The 27,321-nt window shown below is 40.9% G+C and overlaps 1 protein-coding gene across 1 annotated transcript in view; it reads right to left on the minus strand.

Moving 5' to 3' along the window:
- LOC111981805 (GDNF family receptor alpha-4-like) overlaps positions 1-27,321 on the minus strand; it is a 108,344-nt gene that overhangs the window by 50,634 nt on the left and 30,389 nt on the right. The window lies entirely within an intron of this gene.

The raw sequence follows: 27,321 nt of genomic DNA on the forward strand, positions 1-27,321 counted from the left end.
TGAGAATTTCAATAAGCATTTTTCTACGGCTGGCCATGCTTTCCACTGCACCCCCCACAGCAACTCGCCCAAGCCTTCCATATTTCTCCTTCTCCCAAATCCAGTCAACTGATGTTCTGAAAGAGCTGCAAAATCTGGACCCCTTTAAATCAGCCGGGCTAGACAATCTGGACCCTTTCTTTCTATCTGCCAAAATTGTTGCAACCCCTATTACTAGCCTGTTCAACCTCTCTTTCGTGTTGTCTGAGATTCCCAAAGATTGGAAAGCAGCTGCGGTCATCCCCCTCTTCAAAGGGGGGGACACTCTTGACCCCAAACTGCTACAGACCTATATCTATCCTACCCTGCCTTTCTAAGGTCTTCGAAAGCCAAGTCAACAAACAGATTACCAACCATTTCGAATCCCACCGCACCTTCTCCGCTATGTAATCTGGTTTCAGAGCTGGTCATGGGTGCACCTCAGCCACGCTCAAGGTCCTAAACGATATCTTAACCCATTGGAAATAGGGGGCGCCATTTTCACTTCTGGATAAAATCGTACCCAATTTAAACGGCCTCGTACTCTGTCCTAGATCATATGATATGCATATTATTATTACTATTGGATAGAAAACACTGAAGTTTCTAAAACTGTTTGAATTATATCTGTGAGTAAAACAGAACTAATTTGGCAGGCAAACTTCCAAACAGGAAGTGAAAATTCTGAAATGGGTCTCTGTGAAAGGCATTGCCTATTCAATTGCCTTGTATTTATGGATCTGTTTGCACTTCATACGCCTTCCACTAGATGTCAACAGGCAGTAGAACGTGGAATGAAGTCTCTAGCCTTTTCTGGGACCGGATGGGACTCGTTGGAGTGAGAGGTCAGCCATATTGGTAGTACTTGGCTACGCACTTCGGTTTGTCATATCGTTGTCTGCAATGCGTTAGGTAGACACGAAGAAATGCTCCGTCTGGGACGTTATTGGATATATTTGTGAAAAACATCCTAAAGATGGATTATCAACTGAGTGACCAGTTTATTCGACTATTATTATGACTTTTGGAATTTTTCGTTCATGCATAAAATCTTCATGGACATGTGAGCTCCACCATGCTAGCCAAAGTTGCTAATTCGACAGAAGAAATGGACATTCTAAAACAAAACAACGATTTATTGTGGAACTAGGATTCCTGGCACTGCATTCTGATGAAAGTTCATCAAAGGTAGGGGAATATTTATGATGTTATTTCGTATTTTTGTGGACTCTTTGGACTCCAACATGGCGGAGAATGGCTGAGCGCTGTCTCAGATTATTGCATGCTGTGCTTTGTACTAAAGTTATTTTTTTAAATCTAACACAGCGGTTGCATTAAGAACCAGTGTATCTTTAATTATATGTGCAACGTATATTTTTCAGCAAAGTTTATGATGAGTTTTTCTGTTAGATGATGTGGCTGTCTAAAATTTCTTCGGACATTTTGGTGCCATTTGTGACCATGGCTGCAATGTAAAACCCAGATTTGTAGCTATAAATATGCACATTTTCGAACAAAACATAAATGTATTGTTTAACTTCTTGTGAATAGGGGGGCGCTGTTTTCACTTTGGAAAAAATCGTGCCCAAATTAAACGGCCTCGTACTCTGTTCTAGATCATACAATATGCATATTATTATTACTATTGGATAGAAAACACTCTGAAGTTTCTAAAACTGTTTGAATTATATCTGTGAGTAAAACAGAACTCATTTGGCAGCAAACTTCCATATAGGAAGTGAAAATTCTGAAAATTAGGCCCTGTGTCAGGGCCTGCCTATTCAACTGGCTTTTATTTATGGATTTGTATGCACTTCATACGCGTTCCACTAGATGTCTACAGGCAGTAGAAGGTTGAATGGGGTGTCTAGCTTGATGTGAGGCCGAATAAGAGCTTTTGTCAGTTTTCATCTGCGCGCCGGGGAACCTCACATTGTCTTCTGAAAAGCGTTCGGTATACACTACGAATTGCTCCGGCTCTGATTTTATTGGAAACATATGAGAAGATCATAAAGTAGGATTTTCAACCGAGTTTGACCAGTTTATTCAACGTTTATTGGGAATTTTGGAATTTTTCGTTTCAGGCGCCAAGAGTTAATGGGCATGTTCGCGCCACAATGCTAGCCAAAGTTGCTAATTCGACAGAAGAAATGGACATTCTAAAACCAAACAACGATTTATTCTGGACCTAGGACTCCTTGCACAACATTCTGATGGAAGAACAACAAAAGTAAGATAATATTGATGTTATTTCGTATTTTTGTGTAATATGTTGGCTCCAACACGGCGGAGAATAGGTGAGCGCTGTCTCACAATAATGCATGCTGTATGTTGTAGTAAAGTTATTTTTAAAAATCTAACACAGCGGTTGCATTAAGAACCAGTGTATCTTTCATTTGCCATACAACAAGTATTTTTATGTAAAGTTTATGATGAGTTCTTTGGTTAGATTAGGTGACTGTCCAAAATATCTCCGGAGATTTTGGTGAATTGTTGCTACGTATTCACAATGTATAACCACGATTTGCAGCTCTAAATGTGCACATTTTCGAACAAAACATAAATGTATTGTATAACATGATGTATTAAGACTGTCATCTGATGTTGTCCAAAGGTTAGTGATTAATTTTATCTCTATTTCTGGTTTTTGCGAAAGCTACCTTTGCGGTGAATAAATGCGGTTGTGTGTTTGGTTATTGTGGTAAGCTAATATAATTCTATATTGTGTTTTCGCTGTAAAACACTTTTAAAAAAAATCTGAAATATTGTCTGGATTCACAAGATGTTTAACTTTCATTTGCTGTACACCATGTATTTTTCATAAATGTTTTATGTTGAGTATTTATGTATTTCACGTTGCTCTCTGTAATTATTCTTGCTGCTTTGGTGCTACTTGTGATGGTGGCTGCAATGTAAAACTACGATTTATACCTCAAATATGCACATTTTCAAACAAAACATAAATGTATTGTATAATATGATGTTATAAGACTGTCATCTGAAGAAGTTGTTCAAGGTTAGTGATTTATTTTATCTCTATTTCTGGGTTTTGTGAAAGCCACCTATGCGGTGGAAACATGGTGAAAACATGGCGTTGTGTGTTTGGCTATTGTGGTTAGCTAATATAAATACATAGTGTTTTCGCTGTAAAACATTTTAAAAATCGGGAATGATGGCTGGATTCACAAGATGTTTATCTTTCATTTGCTGTATTGGACTTGTGATTTCATGAAATTATATTATATGATATCCCTGTCCTGTTAGGCTAGGCTATGCTAGTCAGCGTTTCTAATGAGGATGATCCCGGATCCGGGATGGGGGGTCCGCCATCGATAAGAAACAATACTTTGCAGGCATATTCATTGACCTGGCCAAGGCTTTTGACTCTGTCAATCACCACATCCTCATCGGCAGACTCGATAGCCTTGGTTTCTCAAATGATTGCCTCGCCTGGTTCACCAACTACTTCTCTGATAGAGTTCAGTGTGTCAAATCGGAGGGCCTGTTGTCCGGGCCTCTGGCAGTCTCTATGGGGGTGACACAGGGTTCAATTCTTGGGCCGACTCTCTTCTCTATATACATCAATGATGTCGCTCTTGCTGCTGGTGAGTCTCTGATCCACCTCTACGCAGACGACAACATTCTGTATACTTCTGGCCCTTTGGACACTGTTAACAACCCTCCAGACGAGCTTCAATGCCATACAACTCTCCTTCCGTGGCCTCCAACTGCTCTTAAATACAAGTAAAACTAAATGCATGCTCTTCAACCGATCACTGCCTGCACCTGCCTGTTCTGACTTAGAATATGTGGACAACTACAAATACCTAGGTGTCTGGTTAGACTGAACTCTCCTTCCAGACTCACATCAAACATCTAGAATTGACTTCCTATTTCGCAACAAAGCATCCTTCACTCATGCTGCCAAACATACCCTCGTAAAACTGACCATCCTACCGATACTCGACTTCGGCGATGTCATTTACAAAATAGCCTCCAATACCCTACTCAATAAATTGGATGCAGTCTATCACAGTGCCATCCGTTTTGTCACCAAAGCCCCATATACTACCCACCACTGCGACCTGTACGCTCTCGTTGGCTGGCCTTCGCTTCATACTCGTCGCCAAACCCACTGGCTCCAGGTCATCTACAAGACCCTGCTAGGTAAAGTCCCTCATCTCAGCTTGCTGGTCACCATAGCAGCACCCACCTGTAGCACGCGCTCCAGCAGGTATATCTCTCTGGTCACCCCCAAAACAAATTCCTCCAGTTCTGCTGCCAATGACTGGAACGAACTTAAAAAATCTCAAACTGGAAACACTTATCTCCCTCACTAGCTTTAAGCACCAGCTGTCAGAGCAGCTCACAGATTACTGCGCCTGTACATAGCCCATCTATAATTTTGCCCAAACAACTACCTCTTCCCCTACTGTATTTATTTAGCTCCTTTGCACCCCATTATTTCTATTTTGCACATTCTTCCACTGCAAATCTACCATTCCAGTGTTTTACTTGCTATATTGTATTGGTTACTTCACCACCATGGTCTTTTTGGCCTTTATACCTCCCTTATCTCACCTCATTTGCTCACATTGTATATAGACTTATTTTCTACTGTATTATGACTGTATGTACAGTGGGGAACAAGTATTTGATACACTGCCGATTTTGCAGGTTTTGCTACTTACAAAGCATGTAGAGTCTGTCATTTTTATCATAGGTACACTTCAACTGTGAGAGACGGAATCTAAAACAAAAATCCAGAAAATCACATGTGTATGATTTTTAAGTAATTAATTTGCATTTATTGCATGACATAAGTATTTGATCACCTACCAACCAGTAAGAATCCGGCTCTCACAGACCTGTTAGTTTTTTTAAGAACCCTCTGTTCTCCACTCATTACCTGTATTAACTGCACCTGTTTTGAACTCGTTACCTGTATAAAAGACACCTGTCCACACACTCAATCAAACAGACTCCAACCTCTCACAATGGCAAGACCAGAGAGCTGTGTAAGGACATCAGGATAAATTGTAGACTGTACAAGGCTGGGATGGGCTACAGGACAATAGGCAAGCAGCTTGTGAGAAGGCAACAACTGTTGGCACAATTATTAGAAAATGGAAGAAGTTCAAGATGACGGTCATCACCCTCGGTCTGGGGCTCATGCAAGATCTCACCTCGTGGGGCATCAATGATCATGAGGAATGTGAGGGATCAGCCAGAACTACACGGAAGGACCTGGTCAATGACCTGAAGAGAGCTGGGACCACCAGTCTCAAAAAAAACATTAGTAAACACTACGCCGTCATGGATTAAAATCCTGCAGCGCACGCAAGGTCCCCCTGCTCAAGCCAGCGCATGTCCAGGCCCGTCTGAAGTTTGCCAATGACCATCTGGATGATCCAGAGGAGGAATGGGAGAAGGTCATGTGTCTGATGAGACAAAAATAGAGCTTTTTGCTCTAAACTCCACTCGCCGTGTTTTGGAGGAATAGAAGGATGAGTACAACCCCAAGAAACACATCCCAACCGTGAAGCATGGAGGTGGAAACATCATTCTTTGGGGATTGTCTTTTCTGCAAAGGGGACAGGACGACTGCACCGTATTGAGGGGAGGATGGACGGGCCATGTATCGCGAGATCTTGACCAACAACCTCCTTCCCTAGTAAAGAGCATTGAAGATGGGTCGTGGCTGGTCTTCCAGCATGGACAACGACCCGAAACACACCAGCCAGGGCAACTAAGGAGTGGCTCCGTAAGAAGGCATCTCAAGTCCTGGAGTGGCCTAGCCAGTCTCCAGACCTGAACCCAATAGAAAATCTTTGAGGGAGCCGAATCTCCGTATTGCCAGCGCAGCGCCCGAAACCTGAAGGTCTGTATGGAGGAGTGGGCCAAAATCCCTGCTGCAGTGTGTGCAAACCTGGTCAAGAACTACAGGAAACGTATGATCTCTGTAATTACAAACTAAGGTTTCTGTACCAAATATTAAGTTCTGCTTTTCTGATGTATCAAATACTTATGTCATGCAATAAAATGCAAATTAATTACTTAAAAATCATACAATGTGATTTTCTGGATTTTTGTTTTAGATTCCTTCTCTCACAGTTGAAGTGTACCTATGATAAAAATTACAGACCTCTACATGCTTTGTAAGTAGGAAAACCTGCAAAATCGTCAGTGTATCAAATACTTGTTCTCCCCACTATGTTTTTCACTCCATGTGTAACTCTGTTGTTGTATGTGTCGAACTGCTTTGCGCTATCTTGGCCAGGTCGCAATTGTAAATGAGAACTTGTTCTCAACTTGCCTACCTGGTTAAATAAAGGTGAAATAAAATAATTTAACTTCCTTGGGTTGCTCGTCTTTTCATTTCGCTGCAGCTAGCAACTGGTACGAGCTGCAACAAACACTCAAACTGGACAGTTTTATCTCAATCTCTTCATTTGAAGACTCAATCATGGACAGTCTTACTGACAGTTATGGCTGCTTTGCATGATGTATTCTTGTCTCTACCTTCTTGCCCTTTGTGCTGTTGTCTGTGCCCAATAATGTTTGTACTGTGTTTTGTGCTGCTACCATGTTGTGCTGCTGCCATGTTGTGTTGCAACCATGTTGTCAGGTTGTGTTGTTACCATGCTGTATTGTCATGTGTTGCTGCCATGCTATGTTGTCTTAGGTCTCTCTTTATGTAGTGTTGTCTCTCTTGTCGTGATATGTGTTTTGTCCTATATTTTTATTTAATTTATTAAAAAAATCTAATCCCAGCGCCCGTCCCCGCAGGAGGCCTTTTGGTAGGCCGTCATTGTAAATAAGAATTTGTTAACGGACTTGCCAAGTTCAATAAAGGTTAAATAAAATAACAAATAAATAAATAAACAAACAGCTAGTGCACGATCTCTACTGATAAGGAAGTCTCAAGTTTTTCCAGACTTACATTTTTTCAGGAAGGTCACGGGAAAGTCACAGGATCCCGGTTACCGGTGTTAATCGCTACTTTCAACAGGTTAACATTCACAAGGCAGCAGGGCCAGATGGATTACCTGGACGTGTACTCAGAGCATGCGCTGACCAGCTGGCAAGTGTCTTCACTAACACAAGCAGACCACCATAGTCCCTGTGCCCAAGAACAACAAGGTAACCTGTCTAAATGACTATTGCCCCGTAGCACTCACATCTGTAGCCATGAAATGCTTTAAATGGCTGATCATTGCTCAAATCAACACCATCATCCCAGACGCCCTGGATCCAGTCCAATACGCATACCGCCCCAACAGATCCACAGATGACACAATCTCTATTGCACTCCCCATTGCCCTCTCCCACCTGGACAAGAGGAACACCTACGTGAGAATGCTGTTCATTGACTACAGCTCAACGGTCTACACCATAGTGCTCTCAAAGCTCATCACTAAGCTTAGGAGCCTGGGACACTGCAACTGGATCATGGACTTTCTGACGGGCCGGCAGCCTATAGGGAGGACGTCAGAGACCTGGCAGTGTGGTGCCAGGACAACAACCTCTCTCTCAACGTCAACAAGACAAAGGAGCTGATCGTGGACTACAGGAAACAGAGGGCCGAGCACACCATTCACATCGTCAGGGATGTAGTGGAGTGGGACGAGAGCTTCAATTTCCTCGGTGTCCACATCAATAAGAATCTATCATGGTGCACACACACACCAACACAGTCGTGAAGAGGGCACAACAACATCCCTTTTCCCTCAGGAGACTGAAAAGATTTGTCAGGGCCCCTCAAATAGTTATACAGCTGCATTGAGAGCATCTTGACTGGCTGCATCACCGCTAGGTATGACAACTGCTTGGCATCCGACCGCAAGGCGCTACAGAGGGTAGTGCGTATGGCCCAATACATCATTGGGGCCCGAGCTCCCTGCACTCAGGACAACGCGGTGTCAGAGGACGGCCCTAAACATTGTCAAAGACTCCAGCCATCCTACCGAACGGCAAGCCGTACCGATGCACCAAGTCTGGAAACAACAGGACCCTAAACGGCTTCTAACTCAGTCAGACTGCTAAACAGTTAGTCCTGGTAGCAATTTGGTTAACTATTTAACTATCTGCATTGACACTTTGACTCATCACATACGCTGCTGCTACTGTTTATTATATGTCACTTCATTCCTTCTTATGTACATATCTACCTCAATTACCTCATACCCCTGCATATCGACTCGGTACTGGTACCCCGTGTATATAGCCAAGTTATTGTGTATTTATTATTATTATGTGTTATTACTTTTCTATTATTTCTCTGGTTTCTTTCTCTCTGCATTGTTGGGAAGATCCAGTAAGTAAGCATTTCACTGTTAGTCTACACTTGTTGTTTATGAAGCACGTGACAAATAAAATGTAATTTGGTTCTGCCTCCAGGGCAAGACAATAAACATCAACCTGCATCACAGGGGCCCTTTGGGAGCCGATGGTGATTTGCAGTGGTTGAATTACAAGGCCCCCATTGGGTCTCTTGTGATTCATTGCATTAGAGCTCCCCATGGAAAGGCCAAGCACGGATCGCAGGGGCCCTTTTACAACTTTAACCTCAAGATCAAAAGGAAAGTACTTCGCTGAGTCAATACGAGCTGGAATCAAATAAGTTGGATACCGACTTTGTTGAGTCAAGATAGCTTTTGTACAAGACATTTTAAACTCTTCTTTAAAGTCCGGCCAAGAGGGGGTCAATCAATCGGGCTTTGATGAAAACAGATTCTTTAATGTGGTGCAGTATCATAAGATCCAGTTACGGAATAAATGACAACCGGTTTTAAGATTTAAGAAGGAAAACATGACTCTCATTCAGGAGTGATACTTGCTCTTGTAACACGGAGAGTGAAACAGAAAATCATCTTGAGACTCGGGAACCGACTCAGAGAAAATGGAGTCCAAAGTTTCCCCCTCTCCTCATTAGCATAAAATACAAATCATTCATAATATGGAAATGTGACAGAAGCCACCTGGTCCCCACTGGTTTTAGACAGGCGGGGAGTTACTGTTCATCTGTGTAATGAAGATAATTATTACATTTTCAAGTCATTTTTTGGGGGGATGAAAAGCAAACTACTAGTGTCAGGATCATTTCCTGTGCATCAATATTTACCATTTGTGATATGGAAATGATGGTAACACTTTACTGTAGGTGTCCTTATGTATGCATTAATAAAGCCTTTATAACAGCATTTGTCATACGCTGTGATAAGTAGGTTTAAATAGTTATGCGCAATGACAGATGTTATAACCAGTTATAATGGGTGTCATAGATGACTGTTCATTCTGTTGTCGTATACTTTAATGTCAACAGCTAATAGTTGACTAGAACCCCAAAATTTTATCATTTTCCTTCAGTGCTAGCCTAGCTTCCCGTTAAGGCTAGGGCTGATTTCAAGGTTTTACTGCTAACCTACAAAGCATTACATGGAGTTGCTCGTACCTATCTCTCCGATTTGGTCCTGCCGTACATACCTACACGTACTCTAGTCACAAGACGCAGGCCTCCTTATTGTTCCTAGAATTTCTAAGCAAACGTGGGCTATACTTGGCCTTGTCTCAGGGTACTATGTTTATAGTCTGTTGATATTCCTTTGGTGGTGTGGCGGCTGTGCTTTGGCAAAGTGGGTGGGATTATATTCTGTCTGGTTGGCCCTGTCCGGAGGTAGCTTTGGACGGGGCCACAGTGTCCTCCGACTCCCCCCTGTCTCAGTCTCCAGTATCTATGCTGCAATAGTCTGTGCCAGAGGGTCAGTCTGTCATATGTCCACTGTTCCCCGGGGGCCGAAGATCTGGATGTCGATTAAGGCAGCCCCCCGCACCTCTCAGAGGGGTTGGGTTAAATGCGGAAGACATTTCAGTTGAAGGCATTCAGTTGTACAATTGACTAGGTATCCCTCTTTCCCTTTGGGTGGCAGGTAGCCTGGTGGTTAGAGCGTTGGGCCAGTAACTGAAAAGTTGTTGGATCGAATCCCCGAGCTGACAATGTAAAACTCAGGGGTAGAACAGATTAAGGCAGTTAACCCAATATTCCCCAGGTGCTGAAGATTTGGATGTTGTTAAAGGCAGTGAGGGGTTGGGTTAAATGTGGAAGACACATTTCAGTTGAATACATTCAGTTGGACAACGGACCCTTTTCCCTAATTCTTCTGTCTTATCTGGTGTTCTGTGTGATCTTAGGTATGCTCCCTCTAATTCTCCCATCTCCCTCTCCTCTCCCGGAGGACCTGAGCCATAGAACAATGCCTCAGGACTACCTGGCCTGACAACTCCTGGCTGTCCCCAGTCCACCTAGTCGTGCTGCTGTTCTGCCTGCGGTCAGGAACCCTGACCTGTTCACCGGTCATGCTACCTTGTCTCAGACCTGCTGTTTCATGTGTGTCTCTCTCCTTTCCTAAGCCTCATTTAGATATTTTTCTGCTTGTAATTTCTGATATTTGGTAGGCCATTTTTTCGTCAACCTGTCTGTAATTAGATACATGCAGCTTCTCTTCCGTCATTACTAGATGCTCGTCTAGATACTAAATAAAGCCTTACTCCCCAGAATAGTATCATAAATTGATAGAATGATCAATGCATCTTCAACAGTCTAGTTGAGATCGGTAAAGTTCTCTTTCATTTCTGCTTCTCTCAATGAGCGAGGATGTTTAGGGACCGGTGAGATTTCCAAATGACATCAGTTTGACTGGTTTAAGGGAAATTAAAAGCTGTGAAAACAATAGTATTTCAGTTCGTCTTGGATGCATATTTTATGTGGTTGAAAATTAAATACTGTCAGCTTTTATGTCGCTGGAAGAACTTGAACGTTTAGGCTACACAACAGGTCCCCAAGCGTGCAATCACATTCTCTCAAGGTGTTGAAAGAAAGAAATCATGTTTCTCCACTCCTGTTCCAAAGACAAAATGTACATTTGGCCTATCATTTTACTGCGAGGAACACTTAATTCTGCATGAGTTAATATTATAATAGGCTACATGTGAGGCCTACAGTCAGATTCCAGACTTCAGTTACTATTCAAACTATTAGGCTACTCCACTCTAAAGTAATTTCGGCATGCATGCAGTGCCATTTCATAAATGCAAAGAGACATCACTTACAAAACACCAAAAAGTGTTACGAATGACATTCAGTGATTGTCATTCATTAGGCCTACACAAGTCTTGTAACCTGAATTTATGCGTACACTACTATCCTCGCATGTCTCGGTCACTCATCTCTGCCTTGGCAAAATGTCAGTGTTATCATCGAATCAAGTCTATTTGCAAATTTTTCATGCAACTGACATGTGGTAATGAGAAATAGTGAAATGGCCTACAGTTTTCTTGAAATCTATGTTTTAATTATTGTGATATGCTCATGTTTTACCGGAACGGCGTACCTCCACTATTTATTCTGCCGGTACTCCTTAAGGACCGTTCCTGTTTACTTTTATCCCTGCATAAGACTCTACATACCAGATGATATTGCAAGGGGTTATGTAATTTACCAACCTCTGTGTCACATTATTGCATTGAATGGAATGATGGGTATCATGACCATGTCATGTGCCATTATAGAGACCCCTTAATAAGTAAAGTGACATTAATTTGATGTGTTATAAAACAGTTATGAATGTGCTTATACCACAGGATGAGTTGAGAGTATCACAACATTTTACCATTCAAAGGATAAAAAAAAAAAAGGCAAATGGGAACACATATTTGTTTGTTTTTATATGCACGAGACAATAACCTGCGTTGTATAAATTGGACCACGTCCAGATATATATAAAAAAAAAAAACGTAAGCTAATATAATTTTACAACAAAATCAAGGTTGCTGGGGCACAGCAGGATTTGTGACAGCTAATGAAAAAAGGAGTAAAATGACAGCTAAAAAGGAAATTGGTAGTTAATCTGATGGCGAGCTCACTAGCTAATTAAGTAGCTGATGGTGCAATTGCAGCATGTAGCTCTCCCTGCACTTCACAATCCAAATATATTGCTTCTAGCTAGCTCCCCATTCACATCCGTAGGGCCATGACATGAGCATGAGCAGCCCCACTGTGCCCCCATTGATGCATAGCTAGCTGGAGCTAGTGCTAGCTACAGGAGGAATTTCAAATGATACAGCTGACTTTGCAGCACATCACACAATGCATTCTCTTTCAGTACACGTTAAATGCAATTGCTTTTCCATCTTAATCCACATTGTTTCACTCAATCGAACGAATGTTATATTTTCAATGTTCTTTGCTGTTGGCCATGAGCTGATCATTTTGTCATTTCTCATGTCTTGTTGTTCTGTTGGTAAATCCCACCCTTCTTCAGATATCAGTGATCTGATTCGCTGACACGAGCTCCAACTAACTTTTCATTTGATCTGCAAACTGTCCATTTGTTTCAGTGAATTATACACCTGAAATTTCATGGACAGTTTGGAGATCTAATTAAAAACTATTTAGAGCTCGTGTCAGCAAATCATATCGCTGAAATCGGAAAAAGGGTGGGAATAACAGAACAGGAGAAGACAGGTGTCGACTCATGCAAACCTAGCTACAGCAAATAACATGGTTAATAGCTGATGACATGAATTACATTGAGTTAAATAATGTGTATTAAGATGGAAATGTAATTGCGTTTAAAGTGTGAGTGAAAGAGGATGTTAATGTGCAATAGATAAACACGTTGAGGTGTGACTTAACGTGACCACGCCCCCGAGTAGGGTACAACCCTAGGGTACTTCCATTACTCCCATGTAATTAGCCTAATTTTGGCGTGATCCAAAGCAAACTACTGACTCTTTTTTTGTTGTTTCAAAAAACTTTCAGCAGCCTCAAGTATATTTATGAACATAGTGGTTCCTCCTTTAAAAGTTGCGTCATAATGCGGCACACCTTGCGTGCTGCTGCAGCATTCTGTGGCACGTCATTTAATTCTCAGCCATTTCTTCTGTTACTGCAAGTTATTGCTAGTTTGACCACCAGAGGGCATCTTTGAGAAGCATTTGATAGTAACATTTTCTGTAATAACATAGAATATGGGATTGATTTTAAGAAATTTGGCTTAATTAATTAGATTAATATTATGGTGTTTTCATTCAGAGAGAAACAAAAAATGAAACCCTAAAAGTTTCCATTAGGATGGAATGGAAAATACGGTGCTGTACAACGTGATTGTCGGGAGTAGGCTACAGGATTCTCAATTGTTTGCATTCATGAGACAACTTAGTTCCAATATTTATGTATATCAGTGATATTTATTCCCATAGTAATTCGTTATGGATCCATAACTAAAAATCAACATCTGCATTTTGAAAGATTTTTTTAAATCTTTATTTTATTAACCAAATGAGTAGGTGTGTCCAACATTATGACTGGTACTTACTTACTTAATTAGATTCATATTATGGGGTTTCTAATCCATGAAAAATGAAAAACCCTCTGGGTTTCCGTTAGGATGAAACAGAAAATATGGCGCTGTACAACGTGACGCTCATAAATTCAGAGCATTGTCAGATTGTCAGTTTGTAAATTCAGACCGTTTCGCTCTCGGAGCACACACTGGATGTTCGGGCCGAGGAGTAGAGTTGATTTGAGCGTTCTGGCCTTACAACGGCAGTCAAGCACCCAAGCTAACGTTGGCTAGCTACTTCCAGACACAAATGAGACCACTTGACCATTTTACTCACCCTAGCAGAGCTGGTAAGGCAGTTTTCATGTTAACAAGAGCGTTGGTGACTGTAAATGTGCTGCTGGAAACATTTTCATTACGCTTTTTTTCCCGACGTTTACTGACACCAGCCATATTCAACGGGTGTTGAGCGCTCGTAAGGTAATTATTCTGCACTCTGGTACACTCAGACGAGAGTGCTCTGAAATCCGTGTAGATAATAGGATGGACACATTACATTTAAACGTTATTTTCTGATAAAAACTAGTTCATTGCATCCGCCGTGGAGCCCAGTTTCGTAATATGACCAAATTTCCCAGCTGCTTGCCATCGTTTTGAAGTTCCTGGTTCCTCTCTAGGTTTCTTCCTAGGTTTTGGCCTTTCTAGGGAGTTTTTCCTAGCCACCGTGCTTCTACACCTGCATTGCTTGCTGTTTGGGGTTTTAGGCTGGGTTTCTGTACAGCACTTCGAGATATTAGCTGATGTACGAAGGGCTATATAAAATAAACTTGATTTGATAATTGTCATCTTTTGTCAACAATCTACACAAGATACTCCTAAGTGGAAGACAAATTCTAACATTTGTAAAAAATAAAATAAAAAAAAATAAAAAACACTTGTAACGACTCCCACGAAGGTGGCTCCCCTTCCTGTTCGGGTGGCGCTCGGCGGTCGTCACTGGCCTACTAGCTGCTACTGACTTTTCCTCCCCCTCCCTTTTTGTTGAGTAGTGACACCTGTTTGTGGTTAGGGTGATTTGTGGGGCTTTATTACCCAGCAGCCCGGCCTGCGGGACTGTTGTGTGTACAGTCTGTACATTCTTGTGTGTCAGGGTACGTGTACGTTGGTTTGTGATTGTCGTGTTTCTCACTTTGTTTGTGGTGAAGCATTTGTTTTAGAGTAGCGTCGTGTTTTCACCCGTGTGGGGAATTAAATTTGGAACGCTACTCTGAACTCTGTCTCCTGCGTTTGACTCCTTTCATCCACTACACCCCGGGCATTACAACACTAATATGTCTTGATTAGATACAGACGAAGTCGGAAGTTTACATACACCTTAGCCAAGTACATTTAAACTCAGTTTTTCACAATTCCTGACATTTAATCCAAGTAAATATTCCCTGTTTTAYGTCAGTCAGGATCACCACTTTATTTTAAGAATGTGAAATGTCAGAATAATATTAGAAAGAATGATTTATTTCAGCTTTTATTTCTTTCATCACATTCCCAGTGGGTCAGAAGTTGACACTCAATTAGTATTTGGTAGCATTGCCTTTAAAATGTTTAACTTGGGTCAAATGTTTTGGGTAGCCTTCCACAAGCTTCCCACAATAAGTTGGGTGAAGTTTGGCCCATTCCTCCTGAAAGAGCTGGTGTAACTGAGTCAGGTTGGTAGGCTTCCTTGCTCGCACACGCTTTTTCAGTTCTGCCCACAAATCTTCTATAGGATTGAGGTCAGGGCTTTGTGATGGCCACTCCAATACCTTGACTTTGTTGTCCTTAAGCCATTTTGCCACAACTTGTAAGTATGCTTGGGGTCATTGTCCATTTAGAAGACCCATTTGCAACCAAGCTTTAACTTCCTGACTGATGTCTTGAGATGTTGCTTCAATATATCCACATAAATTGTCCTCCCTCATGATGCCATCTATTTTGTGAAGTGCACCAGTCCCTCCTGCAGCAAAGCACCCCCACAACATGATGCTGCCACCCCCGTGCTTCATGTTGGTGTTATTCGGCTTGCAAGCCTCCCCCTTTTTCCTCCAAACATAACGATAGTCATTGTCAAATAGTTATATTTTAGTTTCATCAGACCAGAGAACATTTCTCCCAAAAATATAGTCTTTGTACCCATGTGTAGTTGCAAACCGTAGTCTGTCTCTTTTTTTTGGCGTTTTGGAGCAGTGGCTTCTTCCTTGTGAGCGGCCTTTCAGGTTATGTCGATATAGGACTTGTTTTACTGTGGATATAGATACTTTTGTACCTGTTTCCTCCAGCATCTTCACAAGGTCCTTGGCTGTTGTTCTGGGATTGATTGTACTTTTCGCACCAAAGTACGTTCATCTCTAGGAGACAAAACGCGTCTCCTTCCTGAGCGGTATGACGGTTGCATGGTCCCATGGTGTTTATACTTGCGTACTATTATTTGTACAGATGAACGTGGTACCTTCAGGCATTTAGGAAATTGCTCCCAAGGATGAACCAGACTTGAACCAGATTTTCCCATGATGTCAACAAGAGGGACTAAGTTTGAAGGTAGGCGTTGAAATACATCCACAGGTACACCTCCAATTGACTCAAATGATGTCAATTAGCCTATCAGAAGCTTCTAAAGACATGAAATCATTTTCTGGAATTTTCCAAGCTGTTAAAAGGCACAGTCAACTTAGTGTGTCAACTTCTGACCCACTGGAATTGTGATACAGTTAACCTCTTTGGGCTGCAGGGGCAGTATGAGTAGCCTGGATAAAGGTGCCCATTTCAAACGGCCTCGTACTCAATTCTTGCTCGTACAATATGCATATTATTATTACTATTGGATAGAAAACTCTAGTTTCTAAACCGTTTGAATTATATCTGTGAGTAAAACAGAACTCATTTTGCAGCAAACTTCCTGACAGGAAGTGGAAAATCTGAATCGATCGCTGTTCTAGGGCCTGCCTATAAATGTGCTTGATATTTATTAGTATACATGCACTTCATACGCCTTCCACTAGATGTCAACAGGCAGTGAGAGAAGAAATGGAGTGTATAACATGATCTTAGGTCGAATAAAAGCTCTTGGCATGACCCCAATTTCCTGTTTTCTGGAACGCGCAAGAAGGGACCTGGTATTGCCTTCTGTAAAGCTGTCGTTATAGACGACTAATATCTCCGGCTTTGATTTTATTTGATACGTGACAATATCATCGTAAAGTATGTTTTTTCAATATAGTTATTAGATTATTGAAATTTTTTCGGGACGTTAGGCGTGTTGCTTTGTCTGCGTTTGTTCAGGAAGGAGAGCTTCGCGCCACTTTGCTAGCTTTCCGTGCTAATTGACTGGAGAAGAGGACATTCTAAAACCAAACAACGATTGTTCCCGACAAAGGACCCCTTGTACAACATTCTGATGGAAGATCAAAAGTAGGACCCATTTTATGATGCTATTTCATATATCTGTCGAACATGTGAACTAGTAGTTTGCGCCCAGATTTTGGGCACGCTCTCGCCATAACGTAAACTGCATGTCGTAATGAAGTTATTTTTAGAATTCTAACACGGCGATTGCATTAAAAACTAGTGTATCTATCATTTCCTATACAACATGTATTTTTTAGTCATGTTTATAAATAGTTATTTGGTCAGAATATGTGAGTGTCAGAAAAATATCCGGACGTTGTGGGAAAAAGATGCTACGTTAGCACAATGTATAACCACTGATTTCAGCTCTAAATATGCACATTTTCGAACAAAACATAAGTGTATGTATAACCTGATATTATAGGACTGTCATCTGATGAAGCTTATCAAGGTTAGTCAAAAATTATATATCTTTTGCTGGTTTGTTACGATCGCTAACTTTTGCTGCTGGTAAATGGCTTGTGTTTCTGGCTATTGTGGTAAGCTAATARAATGCTATATTGTGTTTTCGCTGTAAAACACTTAAGAAATCGGAAARATTGGCTGGAWTCACAAGATGCRTGTCTTTCATTTGCTGTACARCATGTATTTTTCAGAAATGTTTTATGATGAGTATTTAGGTATTTCACGTTGGTGTCTGTAATTACTCTGGCTGCTTCGGTGCTATTTCTGACGGTAGCTGTGATGGTAGCTGCAATGTAAAACTGATTTATACCTCAAATATGCACATTTTTCGAACAAAACATAGATTTATTGTATAACATGTTATAAGACTGTCATCTGATGAAGTTGTTTCTTGGTTAGTTTGGCTGGTTCTTGGTTAGTTAGGTTGGTTTTGTGCATGCTACCTGTGCTGTGAAAAAATGTCTGTCCTTTTTTGTATTTGGTGGTGAGCTAACATAAATATACGTGGTGTTTTCGCTGTAAAACATTTTAAAAATCGGACATGTTGGCTGGATTCACAAGATGTTTATCTTTCATTTGCTGTATTGGACTTGTTAATGTGTGAAAGTTAAATATTTCTCAAAAATATATTTTGAATTTCGCGCCCTGCACTTGAAGTGGCTGTTGTCATATTGTGCCCGGCTTCGGGCTTGCAGCCCAAAGAAGTTAATTATAAGTGAAATAATCTGTCTGTAAACAATTGTTGGAAAAATTACTAGTTTCATGCACAAGGTAGATGTCCTAACCGACTTGCCAAAACTATAGTTTGTTAACAAAACATTTGTGGTGTGGTTGAAAAATGAGTTTTAATGACTCCAACGTAAGTGTATGTAAACTTCTGACTTCAACTGTAAGTATTCAACCCCCTGAGCCAAGACATGTTAGAATCACCTTTGCCAGCGATTACAGCTGTGAGTCTTTCTGGGTAAGTCTAAGTACTTTGCACACCTGGATTGTACAATATTTGCACATTATTCTTTATGAAATTCTTCAAGCTCTCTTCAAGTTTCCACAAGTCTTGCCATAGATTTTCAAGCCGATGTAGTCAAAACTGTAACTAGACCCCTTCGGAACATTCAATGTCATATTGGTAAGCCACTCGTGTACTGTATCACACCCTGATCTGTTTCACCTGTTCTTGTGATTGTCTCCACCCCCCTCCAGGTGCCGCCCATCTTCCCCTGTGTATTTATACCTGTGTTCTCTGTTTGTCCATTGCCAGTTCGTCAAGTCAACCAGCGTTTTTGTTCTTAGCTCCTGCTTTTTCTAGTCTCTCCTTTTTCTCGCCCTCCTGGTTTTGACCCTTGCCTGTCCTGACTGAGCCTGCCTGCCTGACCACTCTGCTTGCCCCTGACCCTGCCTGCCGACCTGTACCTTTGCCCCACCTCTGGATTGTTCACCTCTGCCTACCCTGACCCTGCCTGTCGTCCGGTACCGTTGCCTCACCTCTGGTTTACTGACCCCTGCCTGCCTTGACCTGTCTATTGCCTGCCCCTGTTGGAATATTAAACCATTGTCAATTTGACGTGTCTGCATCTGGGTCTTACCTTGATTCCTTATAGTACTGTATATACACTGTACTTGTTAAATTGAAATGATTGAACTTTGCTCCTGAAATGAACCGTTCAAGCAAAAATGAAAGGGGAGAGTCGTTTTTCGTTTTTTCTTCTGGCTCTGGGTTGATTTATTTAATCTCAGTTGCTTTATAGTTTGTTGATCCAACTATGCAGCCATGCATTCTTATGACACGGCCCAGTTATATGTTTGGCGAACAGTCTGTAGAATCACCAACAATACATAAAATGAACAGTTTTTGCTTGTTGCTGTTTTTTTTACCCACTTCAATATACTTCAACATACCTTATAGACGGATTGGTTGTTTAGCACCCAAACCTGATGCGTGTGCAACTATGGGACAAAACAGACAGGATTGGCTTAGATTGTTGACAACATGTAAACTATATTTAGTCTCCAAATGTTTATTGAAAACAAATACTTTTGCCCAATGAGCACTTGTCTCTCAAATACATTGTTACATTTATTGGTTTCCTAGCTAGCGAATTTTAGCGATATTAGCATTGACATGAAATCAGTCAATACACCTCAAAACATGACTTGATATCAATAACAAGAGACAACGACGAGCTGAAACGAGCCAACTATAATTCCCCACATGGCAGCTTCTTGTCATTTTTGCTTGCAATCTGACGTTCAGAATCGTAACAAAACATGCGGCTTCCTGCCACATCGATGCACGCGGATCATTTTTGTGAGTTGTCAGTTAACCCGTCTAATTTCTCTCAATCCTCCCTACAAGAAAATGCATGGTTGAGTGTTCACATTATCTACATTATAGCTTAACATAACTTAAAAGGACAATTCCGACACTTTATAACCAGTTATTATGCTGCTAGTATACATGCACTACTGTAAGATTTGATACACATTTTGATGTTTTATAATTTATGGTAGTTATCCTTTAAGTTTTACAATAAACAGACAAGTGGTTGCATAAACACTTTGAATGTTTTTTTTTTTAAAGGTGAAGATAAGACTTAGTGTTTACACCAGAATGAAAACAATGAAACTAGCGAGCTTTGTGATTGCCCAGAATATGACCGTTCAATGAATAGTGCATCTGAGAGCACTTTTAAGGCCTCAACTTCTCACCGCCCCTTTGTGATCCGGGTGAATTGCCTAGTTAATGTTATAGTCCGTTTTTCAGTTTGAGTGTGTGTGTGTGTGTGTGTGTGTGTGTGTGTGTGTGTGAGGTGGACAGAGAGGAGAGAGAGAGAGGAAGAGAATCCCTAAAACCAGATGTATTTCTCAAATCTGTTAGTCCCATTGAGATGTACATACGTTCCCCTACATATTTACTTGGACAGTGAAGCTAAAACTTTGAATTTGGCGCTATACTCCAGCATTTTGGATTTGAGATCAAGGACATTTGTCCAAATACTTATGACACCTTCAAATGGTGGGACTTGATACCATCAAATAAAAGTGTACATTCTGTACTGTTGCCTCATAAAATATGTGATCTCAAATGCAAGATGCTGGAGTAAAGAGCCAAATTCAAAGTTTTAGCTTCACTGTCCAAATAAATACATAAGGGTGTGTACATGCAAATATTATGACATAATAAATATCTGAAGTCCCAAGTGACCAGATAAGAGTTGGTTGGGAGAAAGTAGATACAATGAAAATCAATTCAAACAAGGTCTTCTATTCAAATTAAATCTATAAAATTGTTTTCTGTACAACAGGTTAGTTGGTTTAATTTCAATGGCCTCAATATTACAATTTTTATGATAATCACATAGATTGCTTAATGCACACGGGTCCTTTGGCCATGAATACAAGACTTGTCAAGGCTAAAGCGCATATGTATTTGAGGCCTCTGCAGCCTTTCAAGGATTCTGGGTATTCAAACTTGAATGTATATGAGACTTCAAAGTTGTCTGTATGTATAATACTCCTTAATATGGTCCTTCTTCATTCAGTACTTTTTAATGATACACAGGATGTGTTGTCAATTAAAATTCATACAGATAATCCTATTCCTATGTGAAACCTTATGAAATCTTTAACTCTTCTTGATGTACTGTAGACTTCTGTGGGCATGTGGATAATTTTTTTTTTTTTTTTTAAGAATGTAGCCTCCAGTACATTATGACATGCACAATACATTACAGTTCTATTAGAACCCTTTACTATAAGACAGCGAGATGGGCGGTGAAATTATAAAATGGGTAGTTTGGTTTCTGGATGCTGATTGTCTGAAAGCCATGGTATACAGTTGAAGTCGGAAGTTTACATACACCTTAGCCAAATACATTTAAACTCAGTTTCACAATTCCTGACATTTAATCCAAGTAAAAATTCCCCGTCTTAGGTCAGTTAGGATCACCACTTTATTTTAAGAATATGAAATGTCAGAATAAAAGTAGAGAGAATGATTTGTTTCAGCTTTTATTTCTTTCATCACATTCCCAGTGGGTCAGAAGTTTACATACACTCAATTTGGACGATCAATGGAAACAGGATGCACCTGAGCTCAATTATGAGTCTCATAGCAAAGGGTCTGAATACGTACGTAAATAAGGTATTTATGTTTTTCATTTTTTATAATTTGCAAAAAAAATCTAAAAACCTGTTTTCACTTTGTCATTATGGCGTAGATTGTGTGTAGATTGATGAGAAACATTTGTTAATTTAATCAATTTTAGAATAAGGCTGTAACTTAACAAAATGTGGAAAAAGTCAAGGGGTCTAAATACCTTCCGAATGCACTGTACCACAACATGGTGTGATCCCTGAAAAAAGGTAGCCTTTACTTTTATTGAATGGCACAGCCCGGAGTTGTTTATCTCAATTTTACTGCAGCTACTTGCCGCAGACGGCAATACTAACGCACACATTTCATTTACTGGAGAGAAAAATCATTGTTAGCTTGCTTTGTGCATCTCCACAGCTAGATAGCTAGGTAGGTCACAAGCAAACTCAATGATCTCTCACCAATATAGTTGTTTCCATCCAGCCTTGGAAACAGCAGGTAAAATGTGGAACATATGGGAGTATTTCACTTGTTTTAGTTTTGCCACTTGCGTAACCGCATCATTGTAACAGACAGACTAGTGAAATTCATGTCTATCACTGTCCACAGCGAGTCATTAAATGTGGTAAAGAAAGAGCTCTCAGCAAGAATCTAAGCAAATGCTAGCTAGCCAGCAAGCTACATTTACCTGCCAATGTTTCTTCCTGTTATAAAACCTGCCTCATAAAATGCCAGCAAGCAACTATCAACTAGCTATGCTGAACTTTTGGGCTTGTTAGTTTGTTTTCTCACATCGACCAAGACTGCTGAACTTTCTCTCATTCTCAGTAGCAGGAACACCAGTCTGGAAGGTTTGCTGCTTCACCAATGGCCTTATAGCGATGGGAGAAAGCTACAACAGTTTCAACATGATCTTTTGTTTCACACAGCACCGCCATATGTTGTGTCTAACCTCAAACAAGTTTCTCAGGTTCAAAGGGCATGTACAAGACTACTGAGGCAGGTAATCTCAAGCAGCAGCTGGTTCTCTGCATCTACACTGCTGCCTCCCTCCAACATGGCTCAGGCACTGAAAAAATATCAGGCGCAGGCTTATTACAATGCAGGCCATAGGATCTGCAGGGCAATGAATCAACTGCAAAGAGATAACAAAACTGCTTGGGACTGAGACTCGGGCTCTTGTAGTTTCCACTGCCCATTTTTGGGAGGCTGATGAAAGGATTGTTTGCCAAAGGCTTTTTCCCACATGAGGTCACAGCTCCGACCGGTAATGTTATCGAATCTAAGTCAATGGGTGACAGAGGCTGGCACGAGGGCCTCCCAAACTTCCTCAACTACTGCTATGGATGGAAGCAATGCACAGTATATGGGCCATGGGACTGGGCAGGCATGGCTTACTCCCTATCTGTGAAATGTCCTTCCTCCTCACGCCTTTAGAGAAGATCAGCAGCACTGACTTTACAGTGCAATTAAAGTATCAATTTGTGAAAAATGACACCAAATCTGTAGAACTTTTATCAACAAACTTTGTTATTGCATGAAGGACTAGTGCTCTGAAAAAAAAGGCCTCTAATATTACAATCATTGTGACCAGTCGTCCAGACCATAATTGTCGATGCCTATATTGCAAACCCTTCAAGAAAATCATTAGCAAACAAAGGACGGCCAGTGCTGCTTCATTTGGCTGGTTAAGACAACATCTGTGTTAAATCCTCTGCCTCTGAGAAAGAGAGAGAGCCAATGGGCCTAATATGGAGTGGTTCTTCTCCAGGGGCAGATCCCTGGCAGTGGACCTGTGTTAGCCGCCACTCAACACAGACCTGTCAAATGCTTACTGACATTCTTTCAATCCAATTAATTAGGGCCTAACAAGCTGGAGTGATGACAGAGGCACAACCCTTTTACAGATCCACCCGACAGCATGTCAGAGACTTCACAATAATGAGGTGGGTGAAGGAACTCGGTGGCTCGTGTCATGTACCTTTGCTGACCTAGAGGGTAGATGTACAAGCGACGTCTGGGGTAAATTTGGGGGTTTCTCCCCCTGTAACACTTTAATAGAGTGCTTAAATGTCAAATCCTGGTCAGAGTCAGTCACAGTTATAGTAACGCTTTGATTGCACTGCATGGCTTTGTGAAACATCACCAAACCGAAATAAAGAGCATAGCTGCAATATAATAATTTTGTGACTAAGACCAAATTGGACATATCACAATGTTGGACGAGGGGAAGACTTGTTCTGTGCATATAGGATTTGCAATAACCATTTGCCTTCTCTTCCCTGAGGCTTAAATAATGAATCAAGTAGCGGTGAGCGAAGGTGGCAGCCTATCCTGCATAGAGCAGCTGTTGTAAATCCACTGAATCTTCCAGAGACAGGTGCCCCCCAGCCGGTAATGGTTTGTTTCCTTTCCTGGAACACTGGAGTAATCCGGCAGCACCACTCCAATCTCAATCATTACAAGGTTATACAGCATTTCCAATGCCAGCATTGATGTCCTATGACTTTGTAATAGATACAATTACTGAGTGACCAGAGTGAAGAGAGCTGGGCCTGTTGGGTCAAAGGATTAACGCTATGTCTGTATATTGTTGCCATTACGCCATTTCCTATATTTAGGCTGCTGTCCATCAAAGACATCAGATTTGTTGGTATAGGCCAGACAGTACTGATCCGATTTGTTATTTGGAGCCAAACATTTCCAGTCAGACTTTTATATCAACAACCACAATGAGTCCACTTGACTGGTTTAATTGATTTGAATAACTGAAGAGCCCCTCATGAAAATAAATGTCACTGGATTAATTTAGGTGAAAAACTATTTGGTGCCATGGCCTGACTGGTATATATACACTTTGGGCTGTGCCTACTGATAAGACTGTATTTTATTCACTGTGCTTGTAGGCAAACATTGTAATGGCCCCATAGTAATTAAATACTATGGAGATTGAGGCCACATTTATGTTTAATAAGAAAATAAATTAATACATGCATAGTGGTGAATATAAAACCTGTTCAGTTAGTGGAGCCCATTCATCCTGCCTGTCATAAAAGCTGTGTTGCAACCACAATGAAATTAGACAGCTGCATCCATCATAGCTTTGCCAGCGATGTCTTCTTACAGCTCACTTCCAGGCTCTTTCTCCCGTTTTCAATTAAGTATTTTGTGTACTCTTCCCCCTGTTTTCCTCAGTTTCTTTGGCTCACATCTCCAAAACTTCAGGCACTAAAAAGGGATGAAAAAGGGATGCATCCTGTCAGCAGTAATTTTAGATTTTTTGGAAATGAAGATGAGGGATACCTAGCGGACACAACCATTTCATCCGAAAGATATCAACTGTACACAGTACCTCTTCATGTTTACTGATGCAAGAGAAGTTGAAAGAAATGCGAAACCAAAACAACTCCATTAAAACAACACTATGATGGAAGTTATTTAAAAAAAAATGTATCCCAGGAGGGACAGAAAGAGGTCCATGGTTTCCACCTCCAATCTCAACTTTTTCAAAACCGACAGGCTGCAATTTCAAGTCTGACATCTAATTCAAGGAATTATTTCCCTTAGGATCTTACAAAACTATAGTGGACCACCGGTCCGCAGCCCTGTTTCCAATTGACACAGGTAAACCGACTGCTGATGCCAAATCTGAGGGGGAGTCAGTCAGCATTTAAACACTTAATCACATTCGCTCTCATCACAGATGGAATATTAAGTAAACATACTCATTCCCACTCAAATATAAAGCCATCAAACTGACTGACACTAGATAAATGGAAAAGTGTTGGGCTCAACAGCGAGGTTAAATATGAAGACAGTTTTAAAGGCCCAGACAATGGCAAGGGAACAGAGGCAGCAGACAGGTAGCGAGAACGTAATAGCCATCCTGTCTCTGTAGCTTTGTAACGTTGTGTTCGACCAGCAAGAACATCATGATGATCGGATCTCAAGCAATAATGTCAGGGTCTGAATTGATAATTGGATGCTCAATATGTCTCCTTTAGATACAAAGATAATGATATTCAGTCAAAATGACTTGTTTTATCTAGTCAACTAAATTTGGTACATTTGTCGAGTTCACAAAAGTTGAGTAGACTTCAACTCACTCAAAATGTCAAAACGTATTAAATACATTTGAATCAGCTAGGAAGTACATGCTTACTCCACTTAGAAATGCACAACCAAAAAGTAACAAACTGAAACAACATAACAGCTGTATTGACATTTTTTCTTTTTTTAAGTTCAACACTAGAGGAAAATTTATTTTTTATTTTTCCGTTATTTTACCAGGTAAGTTGACTGAGAACACGTTCTCATTTGCAGCAACGACCTGGGGAATAGTTACAGGGGAGAGGAGGGGGATGAATGAGCCAATTGTAAACTGGGGATTATTAGGTGACCGTGATGGTTGAGGGCCAGATTGGGAATTTAGCCAGGACACCGGGGTTAACACCCCTACTCTTACGATAAGTGCCATGGGATCTTTAATGACCTCAGAGAGTCAGGAAACCCGTTTAACGTCCCATCCGAAAGACGGCACCCTACACAGAGCAGTGTCCCCAATCACTGCCCTGGGGCATTGGGATCTTTGTTTAGACCAGAGGAAAGAGTGCCTCCTACTGGCCCTCCAACACCACTTCCAGCAGCACCTGGTCTCCCATCCAGGGACTGACCAGGACCAACCCTGCTTGGCTTCAGAAGCAAGCCAGCAGTGGTATGCAGGGTGGTATGCTGCTGGCGCTGGTCCATATCAGGGGATATCTTTACATGACATGTTTTTGATATCCTAGTTTTGTGGATATGCACCATATCCTGACAAATTCTAAATCCAGATGTGCCTTTTAGACAAATTATATAGGGATCACTCCGAATATCACACATGGACATTTCTTATGGCCGGATATGGACTCATTCAATATCCTATTTTCTCTCTTCATGTTGACAAATACTGAGTGTATACATTGAATATATACGTTTTCTCAGCACATTCAATATATTAAACTAAATTGATTCCAGATAGGTTTCTCTTGGCTGAAGTTCATATCCGGATCTTGATATGCTTTTTGAAATGCTGAAAATAAGGACAATTTCTAATGCATTTCTGGGTTTTCAGCACATGCTCAATAATTTGATAAATATGAAATCCATATTTTTCTTTCATGCACAAATCATGTTTGGATTCCCTCCAGATTTCATACATGGTATGGCCTGATATTGACTCAATGGATATCCCGAGATAGGCATATGTGGACATATTATTTGCTCTATATGATGACAAATACTGACCAAAGGCCTACGTAGTATATTTTCTCAGCACATACAATGCATATGCTTTTGACTGAAGTCCATATCAGGATCTTGATATGCTAAATATGGACCATTTCTGATACTTATTTGAGTTGAGGACATGCTCACTAATATTAAAGGGGACTGAAAACACTAGGATTTAGGACGTCAGCTAACTAATTGTAAATTACCATATTGGCATTGTTGCATCACTGGCAGGAGAGAAGATTTTGGAACTCCCAAAAATGGCTGAATTTACAGAGTAGCTCAGTCTGAAAATGAGTTTTTACAGAGAATTAAATCATATTAGTTAAAACCTGTTATGGCTGCAGGGGGCGTATTGGAAAAACTGGAAAATATGTGCCAATTTTCAAACGGCCTCTTAATCAATTTTTGCTCTTACAATATGCATATTATTATTAATATTGGATAGAAAACAATCTCTAGTTTCTAAAACCGTTCWAATTTTTTCTCTGAGTGGTACAGAAGTCATTTGGCAGCACTTTCCCTGACCAAGAWGTAGAATGTCAGAAATCTATGCTCYCTTCAACGTTATGCCTATACATGGTCATTATACGTAAGACCCTACMTACACTCCATACGCCTTCCTCTGGGTGTCAAGAGGGTGTGAGAGAAGAKATTTTCTGTTCATCTTGTTCAGAGGTTGAATAAGAGCTATTTCTTTGACGTGACCGACCACTTCCGGAAGTCTGAAGCGCGCGACTTGGGAGT

This window comes from Salvelinus sp. IW2-2015, linkage group LG20, assembly GCF_002910315.2.
Source record: "Salvelinus sp. IW2-2015 linkage group LG20, ASM291031v2, whole genome shotgun sequence".
NCBI classification, from domain to species: Eukaryota; Metazoa; Chordata; class Actinopteri; order Salmoniformes; family Salmonidae; genus Salvelinus; species Salvelinus sp. IW2-2015.